This window comes from Pseudophryne corroboree, unplaced genomic scaffold, assembly GCF_028390025.1.
Source record: "Pseudophryne corroboree isolate aPseCor3 unplaced genomic scaffold, aPseCor3.hap2 scaffold_801, whole genome shotgun sequence".
NCBI lineage: Eukaryota > Metazoa > Chordata > Amphibia > Anura > Myobatrachidae > Pseudophryne > Pseudophryne corroboree.
Genome location: NW_026970380.1, coordinates 223,500 through 241,621, shown reverse-complemented (window position 1 = coordinate 241,621; position 18,122 = coordinate 223,500). Strand labels below are relative to the sequence as shown.

General features: G+C 37.8%; 20 non-coding genes across 20 annotated transcripts; all 20 read left to right on the top strand.

Moving 5' to 3' along the window:
- Positions 1 to 3: 3 nt before the first annotated feature.
- On the top strand, positions 4 to 76 carry TRNAF-GAA (transfer RNA phenylalanine (anticodon GAA)). The gene has a single exon. It is a non-coding gene; the product is annotated as a tRNA-Phe (tRNA).
- An 811-nt stretch (positions 77 to 887) lies between these two features.
- On the top strand, positions 888 to 960 carry TRNAF-GAA (transfer RNA phenylalanine (anticodon GAA)). The gene has a single exon. It is a non-coding gene; the product is annotated as a tRNA-Phe (tRNA).
- An 811-nt stretch (positions 961 to 1,771) lies between these two features.
- TRNAF-GAA (transfer RNA phenylalanine (anticodon GAA)) lies at positions 1,772 to 1,844 on the top strand. Its single transcript has one exon. It is a non-coding gene; the product is annotated as a tRNA-Phe (tRNA).
- Positions 1,845 to 2,642: 798 nt separating this feature from the next.
- On the top strand, positions 2,643 to 2,715 carry TRNAF-GAA (transfer RNA phenylalanine (anticodon GAA)). The gene has a single exon. It is a non-coding gene; the product is annotated as a tRNA-Phe (tRNA).
- An 812-nt stretch (positions 2,716 to 3,527) lies between these two features.
- Positions 3,528 to 3,600, top strand: TRNAF-GAA (transfer RNA phenylalanine (anticodon GAA)). Its single transcript has one exon. It is a non-coding gene; the product is annotated as a tRNA-Phe (tRNA).
- An 811-nt stretch (positions 3,601 to 4,411) lies between these two features.
- On the top strand, positions 4,412 to 4,484 carry TRNAF-GAA (transfer RNA phenylalanine (anticodon GAA)). Its single transcript has one exon. It is a non-coding gene; the product is annotated as a tRNA-Phe (tRNA).
- An 811-nt stretch (positions 4,485 to 5,295) lies between these two features.
- Positions 5,296 to 5,368, top strand: TRNAF-GAA (transfer RNA phenylalanine (anticodon GAA)). Its single transcript has one exon. It is a non-coding gene; the product is annotated as a tRNA-Phe (tRNA).
- Positions 5,369 to 6,181: 813 nt separating this feature from the next.
- TRNAF-GAA (transfer RNA phenylalanine (anticodon GAA)) lies at positions 6,182 to 6,254 on the top strand. The gene has a single exon. It is a non-coding gene; the product is annotated as a tRNA-Phe (tRNA).
- An 811-nt stretch (positions 6,255 to 7,065) lies between these two features.
- Positions 7,066 to 7,138, top strand: TRNAF-GAA (transfer RNA phenylalanine (anticodon GAA)). Its single transcript has one exon. It is a non-coding gene; the product is annotated as a tRNA-Phe (tRNA).
- Positions 7,139 to 7,949: 811 nt separating this feature from the next.
- TRNAF-GAA (transfer RNA phenylalanine (anticodon GAA)) lies at positions 7,950 to 8,022 on the top strand. The gene has a single exon. It is a non-coding gene; the product is annotated as a tRNA-Phe (tRNA).
- Positions 8,023 to 8,835: 813 nt separating this feature from the next.
- Positions 8,836 to 8,908, top strand: TRNAF-GAA (transfer RNA phenylalanine (anticodon GAA)). The gene has a single exon. It is a non-coding gene; the product is annotated as a tRNA-Phe (tRNA).
- Positions 8,909 to 9,719: 811 nt separating this feature from the next.
- TRNAF-GAA (transfer RNA phenylalanine (anticodon GAA)) lies at positions 9,720 to 9,792 on the top strand. The gene has a single exon. It is a non-coding gene; the product is annotated as a tRNA-Phe (tRNA).
- An 811-nt stretch (positions 9,793 to 10,603) lies between these two features.
- Positions 10,604 to 10,676, top strand: TRNAF-GAA (transfer RNA phenylalanine (anticodon GAA)). The gene has a single exon. It is a non-coding gene; the product is annotated as a tRNA-Phe (tRNA).
- Positions 10,677 to 11,489: 813 nt separating this feature from the next.
- On the top strand, positions 11,490 to 11,562 carry TRNAF-GAA (transfer RNA phenylalanine (anticodon GAA)). The gene has a single exon. It is a non-coding gene; the product is annotated as a tRNA-Phe (tRNA).
- Positions 11,563 to 12,373: 811 nt separating this feature from the next.
- TRNAF-GAA (transfer RNA phenylalanine (anticodon GAA)) lies at positions 12,374 to 12,447 on the top strand. The gene has a single exon. It is a non-coding gene; the product is annotated as a tRNA-Phe (tRNA).
- Positions 12,448 to 13,261: 814 nt separating this feature from the next.
- TRNAF-GAA (transfer RNA phenylalanine (anticodon GAA)) lies at positions 13,262 to 13,334 on the top strand. The gene has a single exon. It is a non-coding gene; the product is annotated as a tRNA-Phe (tRNA).
- Positions 13,335 to 15,033: 1,699 nt separating this feature from the next.
- On the top strand, positions 15,034 to 15,106 carry TRNAF-GAA (transfer RNA phenylalanine (anticodon GAA)). The gene has a single exon. It is a non-coding gene; the product is annotated as a tRNA-Phe (tRNA).
- Positions 15,107 to 15,917: 811 nt separating this feature from the next.
- TRNAF-GAA (transfer RNA phenylalanine (anticodon GAA)) lies at positions 15,918 to 15,991 on the top strand. Its single transcript has one exon. It is a non-coding gene; the product is annotated as a tRNA-Phe (tRNA).
- Positions 15,992 to 16,805: 814 nt separating this feature from the next.
- On the top strand, positions 16,806 to 16,878 carry TRNAF-GAA (transfer RNA phenylalanine (anticodon GAA)). The gene has a single exon. It is a non-coding gene; the product is annotated as a tRNA-Phe (tRNA).
- Positions 16,879 to 17,682: 804 nt separating this feature from the next.
- Positions 17,683 to 17,756, top strand: TRNAF-GAA (transfer RNA phenylalanine (anticodon GAA)). Its single transcript has one exon. It is a non-coding gene; the product is annotated as a tRNA-Phe (tRNA).
- Positions 17,757 to 18,122: the final 366 nt, after the last annotated feature.

Sequence of the window (18,122 nt, the reverse complement as noted above, 5' to 3'; positions counted from 1 at the left end):
TTAGCCGAAATAGCTCAGTTGGGAGAGCGTTAGACTGAAAATCTAAAGGTCCCTGGTTCGATCCCGGGTTTCGGCATGTTTAGTTGCTGTTTTTTTGTTACAGAATAGCAATTTAGCAGCAGAAACTGCCGTGTTCAGGTTCTGGTCTTCAAGATCATTTCATGTTATTACAGTTTGCATTATTATTAGGCCCAATAAAAGAATTTCTTATTAGTAGAGCTTGGCGAAATAGCTTAGTTGTGACAACATTAGACTGAAGATCTAAGGGTGTCTTGTTCAATCCTGGGGTTTAGCATGGTTGGGTGTTTGCTTTTGCTACTGAATAGCAATTTAGCAGCAAAAACTGTTGTTTTCAGTTTTTAATCTTGAAAAACATTTTATGTTATTTCAGTTTGCAAAATCTTTAGCTCCAAAAAAAGACATTCTTATCAGTATAGCTTGCCAAAATAGCTCAGTTGTGAGAGCAATAGACTGAAGACCTTAAAATCCCTAGTACGATCGTGGGTTTCCACATGTTTGGGTGTTTGCATTTTGTTACTGAGTAGCAATTCAGCAAAAAGAAATTTAGCAGCAGGAACTTTCATTTTCAGGTTTCGCTCTCTAGGACACTTGATGTTCTTTCAGTTTGCCTTATCTTAAACACCAAAAAAGACTTTCCAAATGTCAAACGTAGCTGCAATAGCTCATTTGGGAGAGCATTAGACTGAAGATCTATAAGTCCCTGGTTCGATCCTGGGTTTCGGCATGTTTAGTAGCTGTATTTTTGTTACAGAATAGCAATTTACCAGCAGAATCTTTCATTATAAGGTGTTGCTCTTCAAGAACACTTGATGCTCTTTTTTTCCCAACCTAAAACCCCAAATACGACTTCACATCTGTCACAATTAGCCGAAATAGCTCAGTTGGGAGAGCGTTAGACTGAAAATCTAAAGGTCCCTGGTTCGATCCCGGGTTTCGGCATGTTTAGTTGCTGTTTTTTTGTTACAGAATAGCAATTTAGCAGCAGAAACTGCCGTGTTCAGGTTCTGGTCTTCAAGATCATTTCATGTTATTACAGTTTGCATTATTATTAGGCCCAATAAAAGAATTTCTTATTAGTAGAGCTTGGCGAAATAGCTTAGTTGTGACAACATTAGACTGAAGATCTAAGGGTGTCTTGTTCAATCCTGGGGTTTAGCATGGTTGGGTGTTTGCTTTTGCTACTGAATAGCAATTTAGCAGCAAAAACTGTTGTTTTCAGTTTTTAATCTTGAAAAACATTTTATGTTATTTCAGTTTGCAAAATCTTTAGCTCCAAAAAAAGACATTCTTATCAGTATAGCTTGCCAAAAAAGCTCAGTTGTGAGAGCAATAGACTGAAGACCTTAAAATCCCTAGTACGATCGTGGGTTTCCACATGTTTGGGTGTTTGCAGTTTGTTACTGAGTAGCAATTCAGCAAAAAAAAATTTAGCAGCAGGAACTTTCATTTTCAGGTTTCGCCCTCTAGGACACTTGATGTTCTTTCAGTTTGCCTTATCTTAAACACCAAAAAAGACTTTCCAAATGTCAGACGTAGCTGCAATATCTCATTTGGGAGAGCATTAGACTGAAGATCTATAAGTCCCTGGTTCGATCCTGGGTTTCGGCATGTTTAGTAGCTGTATTTTTGTTACAGAATAGCAATTTACCAGCAGAATCTTTCATTATAAGTTGTTGCTCTTCAAGAACACTTGATGCTCTTTTTTTCCCAACCTAAAACCCCAAATACGACTTCACATCTGTCACAATTAGCCGAAATAGCTCAGTTGGGAGAGCGTTAGACTGAAGATCTAAAGGTCCCTGGTTCGATCCCGGGTTTTGGCATGTTTAGTTGCTGTTTTTTTGTTACAGAATAGCAATTTAGCAGCAGAAACTGCCGTGTTCAGGTTCTGGTCTTCAAGATCATTTCATGTTATTACAGTTTGTATTATTATTAGGCCCAATAAAAGAATTTCTTATTAGTAGAGCTTGGCGAAATAGCTCAGTTGTGACAACATTAGACTGAAGATCTAAGGGTGTCTTGTTCAATCCTGGGGTTTAGCATGGTTGGGTGTTTGCTTTTGCTACTGAATAGCAATTTAGCAGCAAAAACTGTTGTTTTCAGTTTTTGATCTTGAAAAACATTTTATGTTATTTCAGTTTGCAAAATCTTTAGCTCCAAAAAAAGACATTCTTATCAGTATAGCTTGCCAAAATAGCAATAGACTGAAGACCTTAAAATCCCTAGTACGATCGTGGGTTTCCACATGTTTGGGTGTTTGCAGTTTGTTACTGAGTAGCAATTCAGCAAAAAGAAATTTAGCAGCAGAAACTTTCATTTTCAGGTTTCGCCCTCTAGGACACTTGATGTTCTTTCAGTTTGCCTTATCTTAAACACCAAAAAAGACTTTCTAAACGTCAGACTTACACGCAATATCTCTTTTGTGAGAGCATTAAACTGAAGATCTAAAGGTCCTGGGTTCGATCCCAGGATTCGGCATGTTTAGTTGCTGTATTTTTGTTACAGAATAGCAATTTACCAGCAGAATCTTTCATTATCAGGTGTTGTTCATCAAGAACACTTAATGCTCTTTTTTTTCCCAGCCTAAAACCCCAAATACGGTTTGACATCTTTCACAATTAGCCGAAATAGCTCAGTTGGGAGAGCGTTAGACTGAAGATCTAAAGGTCCCTGGTTCGATCCTGGGTTTCGGCATATTTAGTTGCTGTTTTTTTGTTACAGAATAGCAATTTAGCAGCAGAAACTGCCGTGTTCAGGTTCTGGTCTTCAAGATCATTTCATGTTATTACAGTTTGCATTATTATTAGCCCCAATAAAATAATTTCTTATTAGTAGAGCTTGGCGAAATAGCTCAGTTGTGAGAACATTAGACTGAAGATCTAAGGGTGTCTTGTTCAATCCTGGGGTTTAGCATGGTTGGGTGTTTGCTTTTGCTACTGAATAGCAATTTAGCAGCAAAAACTGTTGTTTTCAGTTTTTGATCTTGAAAAACATTTTATGTTATTTCAGTTTGCAAAATCTTTAGCTCCAAAAAAAGACATTCTTATCAGTATAGCTTGCCAAAATAGCTCAGTTGTGAGAGCAATAGACTGAAGACCTTAAAATCCCTAGTACGATCGTGGGTTTCCACATGTTTGGGTGTTTGCATTTTGTTACTGAGTAGCAATTCAGCAAAAAGAAATTTAGCAGCAGGAACTTTCATTTTCAGGTTTCGCTCTCTAGGACACTTGATGTTCTTTCAGTTTGCCTTATCTTAAACACCAAAAAAGACTTTCTAAACGTCAGACTTACACGCAATAGCTCTTTTGTGAGAGCATTAAACTGAAGATCTAAAGGTCCTGGGTTCGATCCCAGGATTCGGCATGTTTAGTTGCTGTATTTTTGTTACAGAATAGCAATTTACCAGCAGAATCTTTTATTATCAGGTGTTGTTCATCAAGAACACTTAATGCTCTTTTTTTCCCCAGCCTAACACCCCAAATACGGTTTGACATCTTTCACAATTAGCTGAAATAGCTCAGTTGGGAGAGCGTTAGACTGAAGAGCTAAAGGTCCCTGGTTCGATCCTGGGTTTCGGCATATTTAGTTGCTGTTTTTTTGTTACAGAATAGCAATTTAGCAGCAGAAACTGCCGTGTTCAGGTTCTGGTCTTCAAGATCATTTCATGTTATTACAGTTTGCATTATTATTAGCCCCAATAAAAGAATTTCTTATTAGTAGAGCTTGGCGAAATAGCTCAGTTGTGAGAACATTAGACTGAAGATCTAAGGGTGTCTTGTTCAATCCTGGGGTTTAGCATGGTTGGGTGTTTGCTTTTGCTACTGAATAGCAATTTAGCAGCAAAAACTGTTGTTTTCAGTTTTTGATCTTGAAAAACATTTTATGTTATTTCAGTTTGCAAAATCTTTAGCTCCAAAAAAAGACATTCTTATCAGTATAGCTTGCCAAAATAGCTCAGTTGTGAGAGCAATAGACTGAAGACCTTAAAATCCCTAGTACGATCGTGGGTTTCCACATGTTTGGGTGTTTGCATTTTGTTACTGAGCAGCAATTCAGCAAAAAGAAATTTAGCAGCAGGAACTTTCATTTTCAGGTTTCGCCCTCTAGGACACTTGATGTTCTTTCAGTTTGCCTTATCTTAAACACCAAAAAAGACTTTCCAAATGTCAGACGTAGCTGCAATAGCTCATTTGGGAGAGCATTAGACTGAAGATCTATAAGTCCCTGGTTCGATCCTTGGTTTCGGCATGTTTAGTAGCTGTATTTTTGTTACAGAATAGCAATTTACCAGCAGAATCTTTCATTATAAGGTGTTGCTCTTCAAGAACACTTGATGCTCTTTTTTTCCCAACCTAAAACCCCAAATATGACTTCACATCTGTCACAATTAGCCGAAATAGCTCAGTTGGGAGAGCGTTAGACTGAAGATCTAAAGGTCCCTGGTTCGATCCCGGGTTTCGGCAGGTTTAGTTGCTGTTTTTTTGTTACAGAATAGCAATTTAGCAGCAGAAACTGCCGTGTTCAGGTTCTGGTCTTCAAGATCATTTCATGTTATTACAGTTTGCATTATTATTAGGCCCAATAAAAGAATTTCTTATTAGTAGAGCTTGGCGAAATAGCTCAGTTGTGACAACATTAGACTGAAGATCTAAGGGTGTCTTGTTCAATCCTGGGGTTTAGCATGGTTGGGTGTTTGCTTTTGCTACTGAATAGCAATTTAGCAGCAAAAACTGTTGTTTTCAGTTTTTGATCTTGAAAAACATTTTATGTTATTTCAGTTTGCAAAATCTTTAGCTCCAAAAAAAGACATTCTTATCAGTATAGCTTGCCAAAATAGCTCAGTTGTGAGAGCAATAGACTGAAGACCTTAAAATCCCTAGTACGATCGTGGGTTTCCACATGTTTGGGTGTTTGCATTTTGTTACTGAGTAGCAATTCAGCAAAAAGAAATTTAGCAGCAGAAACTTTTATTTTCAGGTTTCGCCCTCTAGAACACTTGATGTTCTTTCAATTTGCCTTATCTTAAACACCAAAAAATACTTTCCAAATGTCAGACGTAGCTGCAATAGCTCATTTGGGAGAGCATTAGACTGAAGATATATAAGTCCCTGGTTCGATCCCGGGTTTCGGCATGTTTAGTAGCTGTATTTTTGTTACAGAATAGCAATTTACCAGCAGAATCTTTCATTATAAGGTGTTGCTCTTCAAGAACACTTGATGCTCTTTTTTTCCCAAACTAAAACCCCAAATACGACTTCACATCTGTCACAATTAGCCGAAATAGCTCAGTTGGGAGAGCGTTAGACTGAAGATCTAAAGGTCCCTGGTTCGATCCCGGGTTTCGGCATATTTAGTTGCTGTTTTCTTTGTTACAGAATAGCAATTTAGCAGCAGAAACTGCCGTGTTCAGGTTCTGGTCTTCAAGAACATTTCATGTTATTACAGTTTGCATTATTATTAGCCCCAATAAAATAATTTCTTATTAGTAGAGCTTGGCGAAATAGCTCAGTTGTGACAACATTAGACTGAAGATCTAAGGGTGTCTTGTTCAATCCTGGGGTTTAGCATGGTTGGGTGTTTGCTTTTGCTACTGAATAGCAATTTAGCAGCAAAAACTGTTGTGTTCAGGTTTTGATCTTGAAAAGCATTTTATGTTATTTCAGTTTGCAAAATCTTTAGCTCCAAAAAAAGACATTCTTATCAGTATAGCTTGCCAAAATAGCTCAGTTGTGAGAGCAATAGACTGAAGACCTTAAAATCCCTAGTACGATCGTGGGTTTCCACATGTTTGGGTGTTTGCAGTTTGTTACTGAGTAGCAATTCAGCAAAAAGAAATTTAGCAGCAGAAACTTTCATTTTCAGGTTTCGCCCTCTAGGACACTTGATGTTTTTTCAGTTTGCCTTATCTTAAACACCAAAAAAGACTTTCTAAACGTCAGACTTACACGCAATAGCTCTTTTGTGAGAGCATTAAACTGAAGATCTAAAGGTCCTGGGTTCGATCCCAGGATTCGGCATGTTTAGTTGCTGTATTTTTGTTACAGAATAGCAATTTACCAGCAGAATCTTTCATTATCAGGTGTTGCTCATCAAGAACACTTAATGCTCTTTTTTTTCCCAGCCTAAAACCCCAAATACGGTTTGACATCTTTCACAATTAGCCGAAATAGCTCAGTTGGGAGAGCGTTAAACTGAAGATCTAAAGGTCCCTGGTTCGATCCTGGGTTTCGGCATATTTAGTTGCTGTTTTTTTGTTACAGAATAGCAATTTAGCAGCAGAAACTGCCGTGTTCAGGTTCTGGTCTTCAAGATCATTTCATGTTATTACAGTTTGCATTATTATTAGCCCCAATAAAAGAATTTCTTATTAGTAGAGCTTGGCGAAATAGCTCAGTTGTGAGAACATTAGACTGAAGATCTAAGGGTGTCTTGTTCAATCCTGGGGTTTAGCATGGTTGGGTGTTTGCTTTTGCTACTGAATAGCAATTTAGCAGCAAAAACTGTTGTTTTCAGTTTTTGATCTTGAAAAACATTTTATGTTATTTCAGTTTGCAAAATCTTTAGCTCCAAAAAAAGACATTCTTATCAGTATAGCTTGCCAAAATAGCTCAGCTGTGAGAGCAATAGACTGAAGACCTTAAAATCCCTAGTACGATCGTGGGTTTCCACATGTTTGGGTGTTTGCATTTTGTTACTGAGTAGCAATTCAGCAAAAAGAAATTTAGCAGCAGGAACTTTCATTTTCAGGTTTCGCCCTCTAGGACACTTGATGTTCTTTCAGTTTGCCTTATCTTAAACACCAAAAAAGACTTTCCAAATGTCAGATGTAGCTGCAATAGCTCATTTGGGAGAGCATTAGACTGAAGATATATAAGTCCCTGGTTCGATCCTGGGTTTCGGCATGTTTAGTAGCTGTATTTTTGTTACAGAATAGCAATTTACCAGCAGAATCTTTCATTATAAGGTGTTGCTCTTCAAGAACACTTGATGCTCTTTTTTTCCCAACCTAAAACCCCAAATACGACTTCACATCTGTCACAATTAGCCGAAATAGCTCAGTTGGGAGAGCGTAAGACTGAAGATCTAAAGGTCCCTGGTTCGATCCCGGGTTTCGGCATGTTTAGTTGCTGTTTTTTTGTTACAGAATAGCAATTTAGCAGCAGAAACTGCCGTGTTCAGGTTCTGGTCTTCAAGATCATTTCATGTTATTACAGTTTGCATTATTATTAGGCCCAATAAAAGAATTTCTTATTAGTAGAGCTTGGCGAAATAGCTTAGTTGTGACAACATTAGACTGAAGATCTAAGGGTGTCTTGTTCAATCCTGGGGTTTAGCATGGTTGGGTGTTTGCTTTTGCTACTGAATAGCAATTTAGCAGCAAAAACTGTTGTTTTCAGTTTTTGATCTTGAAAAACATTTTATGTTATTTCAGTTTGCAAAATCTTTAGCTCCAAAAAAAGACATTCTTATCAGTATAGCTTGCCAAAATAGCTCAGTTGTGAGAGCAATAGACTGAAGACCTTAAAATCCCTAGTACGATCGTGGGTTTCCACATGTTTGGGTGTTTGCATTTTGTTACTGAGTAGCAATTCAGCAAAAAGAAATTTAGCAGCAGAAACGTTTATTTTCAGGTTTCGCCCTCTAGAACACTTGATGTTCTTTCAGTTTGCCTTATCTTAAACACCAAAAAAGACTTTCCAAATGTCAGACGTAGCTGCAATAGCTCATTTGGGAGAGCATTAGACTGAAGATATATAAGTCCCTGGTTCGATCCTGGGTTTCGGCATGTTTAGTAGCTGTATTTTTGTTACAGAATAGCAATTTACCAGCAGAATCTTTCATTATAAGGTGTTGCTCTTCAAGAACACTTGATGCTCTTTTTTTCCCTACCTAAAACCCCAAATACGACTTCACATCTGTCACAATTAGCCGAAATAGCTCAGTTGGGAGAGCGTTAGACTGAAGATCTAAAGGTCCCTGGTTCGATCCCGGGTTTCGGCATATTTAGTTGCTGTTTTCTTTGTTACAGAATAGCAATTTAGCAGCAGAAACTGCCGTGTTCAGGTTCTGGCCTTCAAGAACATTTCATGTTATTACAGTTTGCATTATTATTAGCCCCAATAAAATAATTTCTTATTAGTAGAGCTTGGCGAAATAGCTCAGTTGTGACAACATTAAACTGAAGATCTAAGGGTGTCTTGTTCAATCCTGGGGTTTAGCATGGTTGGGTGTTTGATTTTGCTACTGAATAGCAATTTAGCAGCAAAAACTGTTGTGTTCAGGTTTTGATCTTGAAAAGCATTTTATGTTATTTCAGTTTGCAAAATCTTTAGCTCCAAAAAAAGACATTCTTATCAGTATAGCTTGCCAAAATAGCTCAGTTGTGAGAGCAATAGACTGAAGACCTTAAAATCCCTAGTATGATCGTGGGTTTCCACATGTTTGGGTGTTTGCAGTTTGTTACTGAGTAGCAAATCAGCAAAAAGAAATTTAGCAGCAGAAACTTTCAATTTCAGGTTTCGCCCTCTAGGACACTTGATGTTCTTTCAGTTTGCCTTATCTTAAACACCAAAAAAGACTTTCTAAACATCAGACTTACACGCAATAGCTCTTTTGTGAGAGCATTAAACTGAAGATCTAAAGGTCCTGGGTTCGATCCCAGGATTCGGCATGTTTAGTTGCTGTATTTTTGTTACAGAATAGCAATTTACCAGCAGAATCTTTCATTATCAGGTGTTGTTCATCAAGAACACTTAATGCTCTTTTTTTTCCCAGCCTAAAACCCCAAATACGGTTTGACATCTTTCACAATTAGCCGAAATAGCTCAGTTGGGAGAGCGTTAGACTGAAGATCTAAAGGTCCCTGGTTCGATCCTGGGTTTCGGCATATTTAGTTGCTGTTTTTTTGTTACAGAATAGCAATTTAGCAGCAGAAACTGCCGTGTTCAGGTTCTGGTCTTCAAGATCATTTCATGTTATTACAGTTTGCATTATTATTAGCCCCAATAAAAGAATTTCTTATTAGTAGAGCTTGGCGAAATAGCTCAGTTGTGAGAACATTAGACTGAAGATCTAAGGGTGTCTTGTTCAATCCTGGGGTTTAGCATGGTTGGGTGTTTGCTTTTGCTACTGAAATGCAATTTAGCAGCAAATACTGTTGTTTTCAGTTTTTGATCTTGAAAAACATTTTATGTTATTTCAGTTTGCAAAATCTTTAGCTCCAAAAAAAGACATTCTTATCAGTATAGCTTGCCAAAATAGCTCAGTTGTGAGAGCAATAGACTGAAGACCTTAAAATCCCTAGTACGATCGTGGGTTTCCACATGTTTGGGTGTTTGCATTTTGTTACTGAGTAGCAATTCAGCAAAAAGAAATTTAGCAGCAGGAACTTTCATTTTCAGGTTTCGCCCTCTAGGACACTTGATGTTCTTTCAGTTTGCCTTATCTTAAACACCAAAAAAGACTTTCCAAATGTCAGACGTAGCTGCAATAGCTCATTTGGGAGAGCATTAGACTGAAGATCTATAAGTCCCTGGTTCGATCCTGGGTTTCGGCATGTTTAGTAGCTGTATTTTTGTTACAGAATAGCTATTTACCAGCAGAATCTTTCATTATAAGGTGTTGCTCTTCAAGAACACTTGATGCTCTTTTTTTCCCAACCTAAAACCCCAAATACGACTTCACATCTGTCAAAATTAGCCGAAATAGCTCAGTTGGGAGAGCGTTAGACTGAAGATCTAAAGGTCCCTGGTTCGATCCCGGGTTTCGGCATGTTTAGTTGCTGTTTTTTTGTTACAGAATAGCAATTTAGCAGCAGAAACTGCCGTGTTCAGGTTCTGGTCTTCAAGATCATTTCATGTTATTACAGTTTGCATTATTATTAGGCCCAATAAAAGAATTTCTTATTAGTAGAGCTTGGCGAAATAGCTCAGTTGTGACAACATTAGACTGAAGATCTAAGGGTGTCTTGTTCAATCCTGGGGTTTAGCATGGTTGGGTGTTTGCTTTTGCTACTGAATAGCAATTTAGCAGCAAAAACTGTTGTTTTCAGTTTTTGATCTTGAAAAACATTTTATGTTATTTCAGTTTGCAAAATCTTTAGCTCCAAAAAAAGACATTCTTATCAGTATAGCTTGCCAAAATAGCTCAGTTGTGAGAGCTATAGACTGAAGACCTTAAAATCCCTAGTACGATCGTGGGTTTCCACATGTTTGGGTGTTTGCATTTTGTTACTGAGTTGCAATTCAGCAAAAAGAAATTTAGCAGCAGAAACGTTTATTTTCAGGTTTCGCCCTCTAGAACACTTGATGTTCTTTCAGTTTGCCTTATCTTAAACACCAAAAAAGACTTTCCAAATGTCAGACGTAGCTGCAATAGCTCATTTGGGAGAGCATTAGACTGAAGATATATAAGTCCCTGGTTCGATCCCTGGTTTCGGCATGTTTAGTAGCTGTATTTTTGTTACAGAATAGCAATTTACCAGCAGAATCTTTCATTATAAGGTGTTGCTCTTCAAGAACACTTGATGCTCTTTTTTTCCCTACCTAAAACCCCAAATACGACTTCACATCTGTCACAATTAGCCGAAATAGCTCAGTTGGGAGAGCGTTAGACTGAAGATCTAAAGGTCCCTGGTTCGATCCCGGGTTTCGGCATATTTAGTTGCTGTTTTCTTTGTTACAGAATAGCAATTTAGCAGCAGAAACTGCCGTGTTCAGGTTCTGGTCTTCAAGAACATTTCATGTTATTACAGTTTGCATTATTATTAGCCCCAATAAAATAATTTCTTATTAGTAGAGCTTGGCGAAATAGCTCAGTTGTGACAACATTAGACTGAAGATCTAAGGGTGTCTTGTTCAATCCTGGGGTTTAGCATGGTTGGGTGTTTGCTTTTGCTACTGAATAGCAATTTAGCAGCAAAAACTGTTGTGTTCAGGTTTTGATCTTGAAAAGCATTTTATGTTATTTCAGTTTGCAAAATCTTTAGCTCCAAAAAAAGACATTCTTATCAGTATAGCTTGCCAAAATAGCTCAGTTGTGAGAGCAATAGACTGAAGACCTTAAAATCCCTAGTACGATCGTGGGTTTCCACATGTTTGGGTGTTTGCAGTTTGTTACTGAGTAGCAATTCAGCAAAAAGAAATTTAGCAGCAGAAACTTTCATTTTCAGGTTTCGCCCTCTAGGACACTTGATGTTCTTTCAGTTTGCCTTATCTTAAACACCAAAAAAGACTTTCTAAACGTCAGACTTACACGCAATAGCTCTTTTGTGAGAGCATTAAACTGAAGATCTAAAGGTCCTTGGTTCGATCCCAGGATTCGGCATGTTTAGTTGCTGTATTTTTGTTACAGAATAGCAATTTACCAGCAGAATCTTTCATTATCAGGTGTTGTTCATCAAGAACACTTAATGCTCTTTTTTTTCCCAGCCTAAAACCCCAAATACGGCTTGACATCTTTCACAATTAGCTGAAATAGCTCAGTTGGGAGAGCGTTAGACTGAAGATCTAAAGGTCCCTGGTTCGATCCCGGGTTTTGGCATATTTAGTTGCTGTTTTTTTGTTACAGAATAGCAATTTAGCAGCAGAAACTGCCGTGTTCAGGTTCTGGTCTTCAAGATCATTTCATGTTATTACAGTTTGCATTATTATTAGCCCCAGTAAAAGAATTTCTTATTAGTAGAGCTTGGCGAAATAGCTCAGTTGTGAGAACATTAGACTGAAGATCTAAGGGTGTCTTGTTCAATCCTGGGGTTTAGCATGGTTGGGTGTTTGCTTTTGCTACTGAATAGCAATTTAGCAGCAAAAACTGTTGTTTTCAGTTTTTGATCTTGAAAAACATTTTATGTTATTTCAGTTTGCAAAATCTTTAGCTCCAAAAAAAGACTTTCTTATCAGTATAGCTTGCCAAAATAGCTCAGTTGTGAGAGCAATAGACTGAAGACCTTAAAATCCCTAGTACGATCGTGGGTTTCCACATGTTTGGGTGTTTGCATTTTGTTACTGAGTAGCAATTCAGCAAAAAGAAATTTAGCAGCAGAAACGTTTATTTTCAGGTTTCGCCCTCTAGGACACTTGATGTTCTTTCAGTTTGCCTTATCTTAAACACCAAAAAAGACTTTCCAAATGTCAGACGTAGCTGCAATAGCTCATTTGGAAGAGCATTAGATTGAAGATCTATAAGTCCCTGGTTCGATCCCGGGTTTCGGGATGTAAAGTAGCTGTATTTTTGTTACAGAATAGCAATTTACCAGCAGAATCTTTAATTATCAGGTGTTGCTCTTCAAGAACACTTGATGCTCTTTTTTTCCCAACCTAAAACCCCAAATACGACTTAACATCTGTCACAATTAGCCGAAATAACTCAGTTGGGAGAGCATTAGACTGAAGAACTAAAGGGTCCCTGGTTCGATCCCGGGTTTCGGCATATTGAGTTGCTGTTTCTTTTGTTACAGAATAGCAATTTAGCAGCAGAAACTGCCGTGTTCAGGTTCTGGTCTTCAAGAACATTTCATGTTATTACAGTTTGCATTATTATTAGCCCCAATAAAATAATTTCTTATTAGTTGAGCTTGGCGAAATAGCTCAGTTGTGACAACATTAGACTGAAGATCTAAGGGTGTCTTGTTCAATCCTGGGGTTTAGCATGGTTGGGTGTTTGCTATTGCTACTGAATAGCAATTTAGCAGCAAAAACTGTTGTGTTCAGGTTTTGATCTTGAAAAGCATTTTATGTTATTTCAGTTTGCAAAATCTTTAGCTCCTAAAAAAAGACATTCTTATCAGTATAGCTTGCCAAAATAGCTCAGTTGTGAGAGCAATAGACTGAAGACCTTAAAATCCCTAGTACGATCGTGGGTTTCCACATGTTTGGGTGTTTGCAGTTTGTTACTGAGTAGCAATTCAGCAAAAAGAAATTTAGCAGCAGAAACTTTCATTATCAGGTTTCGCCCTCTAGGACACTTGATGTTCTTTCAGTTTGCCTTATCTTAAACACCAAAAAAGACTTTCTAAACGTCAGACTTACACGCAATAGCTCTTTTGTGAGAGCATTAAACTGAAGATCTAAAGGTCCTGGGTTCGATCCCAGGATTCGGCATATTTAGTTGCGGTATTTTTGTTACAGAATAGCAATTTACCAGCAGAATCTTTCATTATCAGGTGTTGTTCATCAAGAACACTTAATGCTCTTTTTTTTCCCAGCCTAAAAACCCAAATACGGCTTGACATCTTTCACAATTAGCCGAAATAGCTCAGTTGGGAGAGAGTTAGACTGAAGATCTAAAGGTCCCTGGTTCGATCCTGGGTTTTGGCATATTTAGTTGCTGTTTTTTGTTACAGAATAGCAATTTAGCAGCAGAAACTGCCGTGTTCAGGTTCTGGTCTTCAAGATCATTTCATGTTATTACAGTTTGCATTATTATTAGCCCCAATAAAAGAATTTCTTATTAGTAGAGCTTGGCGAAATAGCTCAGTTGTGAGAACATTAGACTGAAGATCTAAGGGTGTCTTGTTCAATCCTGGGGTTTAGCATGGTTGGGTGTTTGCTTTTGCTACTGAATAGCAATTTAGCAGCAAAAACTGTTGTTTTCAGTTTTTGATCTTGAAAAACATTTTATGTTATTTCAGTTTGCAAAATCTTTAGCTCCAAAAAAAGACTTTCTTATCAGTATAGCTTGCCAAAATAGCTCAGTTGTGAGAGCAATAGACTGAAGACCTTAAAATCCCTAGTACGATCGTGGGTTTCCACATGTTTGGGTGTTTGCATTTTGTTACTGAGTAGCAATTCAGCAAAAAGAAATTTAGCAGCAGAAACGTTTATTTTCAGGTTTCGCCCTCTAGGACACTTGATGTTCTTTCAGTTTGCCTTATCTTAAACACCAAAAAAGACTTTCCAAATGTCAGACGTAGCTGCAATAGCTCATTTGGGAGAGCATTAGACTGAAGATCTATAAGTCCCGGGTTCGATCCCGGGTTTCGGGCATGTTTAGTAGCTGTATTTTTGTTACAGAATAGCAATTTACCAGCAGAATCTTTCATTATCAGGTGTTGCTCTTCAAGAACACTTGATTCTCTTTTTTTCCCAACCTAAAACCCCAAATACGACTTCACATCTGTCACAATTAGCCGAAATAACTCAGTTGGGAGAGCATTAGACTGAAGAACTAAAGGGTCCCTGGTTCGATCCTGGGTTTCGGCATATTGAGTTGCTGTTTCTTTTGTTACAGAATAGCAATTTAGCAGCAGAAACTGCCGTGTTCAGGTTCTGGTCTTCAAGAACATTTCATGTTATTACAGTTTGCATTATTATTAGCCCCAATAAAATAATTTCTTATTAGTTGAGCTTGGCGAAATAGCTCAGTTGTGACAACATTAGACTGAAGATCTAAGGGTGTCTTGTTCAATCCTGGGGTTTAGCATGGTTGGGTGTTTGCTATTGCTACTGAATAGCAATTTAGCAGCAAAAACTGTTGTGTTCAGGTTTTGATCTTGAAAAGCATTTTATGTTATTTCAGTTTGCAAAATCTTTAGCTCCTAAAAAAAGACATTCTTCTCAGTGTAGCTTGGCAAAATAGCTCAGTTGTGAGAGCAATAGACTGAAGACCTTAAAATCCCTAGTACGATCGTGGGTTTCCACATGTTTGGGTGTTTGCAGTTTGTTACTGAGTAGCAATTCAGCAAAAAGAAATTTAGCAGCAGAAACTTTCATTTTCAGGTTTCGCCCTCTAGGACACTTGATGTTCTTTCAGTTTGCCTTATCTTAAACACCAAAAAAGACTTTCTAAACGTCAGACTTACACGCAATAGCTCTTTTGTGAGAGCATTAAACTGAAGATCTAAAGGTCCTGGGTTCGATCCCAGGATTCGGCATATTTAGTTGCGGTATTTTTGTTACAGAATAGCAATTTACCAGCAGAATCTTTCATTATCAGGTGTTGTTCATCAAGAACACTTAATGCTCTTTTTTTCCCCAGCCTAAAACCCCAAATACGGCTTGACATCTGTCACAATTAGCCGAAATAGCTCAGTTGGGAGAGAGTTAGACTGAAGATCTAAAGATCACTGGTTCGATCCCGGGTTTTGGCATATTTAGTTGCTGTTTTTTTGTTACAGAATAGCAATTTAGCAGCAGAAACTGCCGTGTTCAGGTTCTGGTCTTCAAGATCATTTCATGTTATTACAGTTTGCATTATTATTAGCCCCAATAAAAGAATTTCTTATTAGTAGAGCTTGGCGAAATAGCTCAGTTGTGAGAACATTAGACTGAAGATCTAAGGGTGTCTTGTTCAATCCTGGGGTTTAGCATGGTTGGGTGTTTGCTTTTGCTACTGAATAGCAATTTAGCAGCAAAAACTGTTGTTTTCAGTTTTTGATCTTGAAAAACATTTTATGTTATTTCAGTTTGCAAAATCTTTAGCTCCAAAAAAAGACTTTCTTATCAGTATAGCTTGCCAAAATAGCTCAGTTGTGAGAGCAATAGACTGAAGACCTTAAAATCCCTAGTACGATCGTGGGTTTCCACATGTTTGGGTGTTTGCATTTTGTTACTGAGTAGCAATTCAGCAAAAAGAAATTTAGCAGCAGAAACGTTTATTTTCAGGTTTCGCCCTCTAGGACACTTGATGTTCTTTCAGTTTGCCTTATCTTAAACACCAAAAAAGACTTTCCAAATGTCAGACGTAGCTGCAATAGCTCATTTGGGAGAGCATTAGACTGAAGATCTATAAGTCCCTGCTTCGATCCCGGGTTTCGGCATGTTTAGTAGCTGTATTTTTGTTACAGAATAGCAATTTACCTGCAGAATCTTTCATTATCAGGTGTTGCTCTTCATGAACACGTGATGCTCTTTTTTTCCCAACCTAAAACCCCAAATACGACTTCACATCTGTCACAATTAGCCGAAATAACTCAGTTGGGAGAGCGTTAGACTGAAGAACTAAAGGGTCCCTGGTTCGATCCCGGGTTTCGGCATATTTAGTTGCTGTTTTTATTGTTACAGAATAGCAATTTAGCAGCAGAAACTGCCGTGTTCAGGTTCTGGTCTTCAAGAACATTTCATGTTATTACAGTTTGCATTATTATTAGCCCCAATAAAATAATTTCTTATTAGTAGAGCTTGGCGAAATAGCTCAGTTGTGACAACATTAGACTGAAGATCTAAGGGTGTCTTGTTCAATCCTGGGGTTTAGCATGGTTGGGTGTTTGCTATTGCTACTGAATAGCAATTTAGCAGCAAAAACTGTTGTGTTCAGGTTTTGATCTTGAAAAGCATTTTATGTTATTTCAGTTTGCAAAATCTTTAGCTCCTAAAAAAAGACATTCTTATCAGTATAGCTTGCCAAAATAGCTCAGTTGTGAGAGCAATAGACTGAAGACCTTAAAATCCCTAGTACGATCGTGGGTTTCCACATGTTTGGGTGTTTGCAATTTGTTACTGAGTAGCAATTCAGCAAAAAGAAATTAAGCAGCAGAAACTTTCATTTTCAGGTATCGCCCTCTAGGACACTTGATGTTCTTTCAGTTTGCCTTATCTTAAACACCAAAAAAGACTTTCTAAACGTCAGACTTACACGCAATAGCTCTTTTGTGAGAGCATTAAACTGAAGATCTAAAGGTCCTGGGTTCGATCCCAGGATTCGGCATATTTAGTTGCGGTATTTTTGTTACAGAATAGCAATTTACCAGCAGAATCTTTCATTATCAGGTGTTGTTCATCAAGAACACTTAATGCTCTTTTTTTTCCCAGCCTAAAACCCCAAATACGGCTTGACATCTTTCACAATTAGCTGAAATAGCTCAGTTGGGAGAGCGTTAGACTGAAGATCTAAAGGTCCCTGGTTCGATCCCGGGTTTTGGCATATTTAGTTGCTGTTTTTTTGTTACAGAATAGCAATTTAGCAGCAGAAACTGCCGTGTTCAGGTTCTGGTCTTCAAGATCATTTCATGTTATTACAGTTTGCATTATTATTAGCCCCAGTAAAAGAATTTCTTATTAGTAGAGCTTGGCGAAATAGCTCAGTTGTGAGAACATTAGACTGAAGATCTAAGGGTGTCTTGTTCAATCCTGGGGTTTAGCATGGTTGGGTGTTTGCTTTTGCTACTGAATAGCAATTTAGCAGCAAAAACTGTTGTTTTCAGTTTTTGATCTTGAAAAACATTTTATGTTATTTCAGTTTGCAAAATCTTTAGCTCCAAAAAAAGACATTCTTATCAGTATAGCTTGCCAAAATAGCTCAGTTGTGAGAGCAATAGACTGAAGACCTTAAAATCCCTAGTACGATCGTGGGTTTCCACATGTTTGGGTGTTTGCATTTTGTTACTGAGTAGCAATTCAGCAAAAAGAAATTTAGCAGCAGAAACGTTTATTTTCAGGTTTCGCCCTCTAGGACACTTGATGTTCTTTCAGTTTGCCTTATCTTAAACACCAAAAAAGACTTTCCAAATGTCAGACGTAGCTGCAATAGCTCATTTGGAAGAGCATTAGATTGAAGATCTATAAGTCCCTGGTTCGGTTTCGGGATGTAAAGTAGCTGTATTTTTGTTACAGAATAGCAATTTACCAGCAGAATCTTTAATTATCAGGTGTTGCTCTTCAAGAACACTTGATGCTCTTTTTTTCCCAACCTAAAACCCCAAATACGACTTAACTACTGTCACAATTAGCCGAAATAACTCAGTTGGGAGAGCATTAGACTGAAGAACTAAAGGGTCCCTGGTTCGATCCCGGGTTTCGGCATATTGAGTTGCTGTTTCTTTTGTTACAGAATAGCAATTTAGCAGCAGAAACTGCCGTGTTCAGGTTCTGGTCTTCAAGAACATTTCATGTTATTACAGTTTGCATTATTATTAGCCCCAATAAAATAATTTCTTATTAGTTGAGCTTGGCGAAATAGCTCAGTTGTGACAACATTAGACTGAAGATCTAAGGGTGTCTTGTTCAATCCTGGGGTTTAGCATGGTTGGGTGTTTGCTATTGCTACTGAATAGCAATTTAGCAGCAAAAACTGTTGTGTTCAGGTTTTGATCTTGAAAAGCATTTTATGTTATTTCAGTTTGCAAAATCTTTAGCTCCTAAAAAAAGACATTCTTATCAGTATAGCTT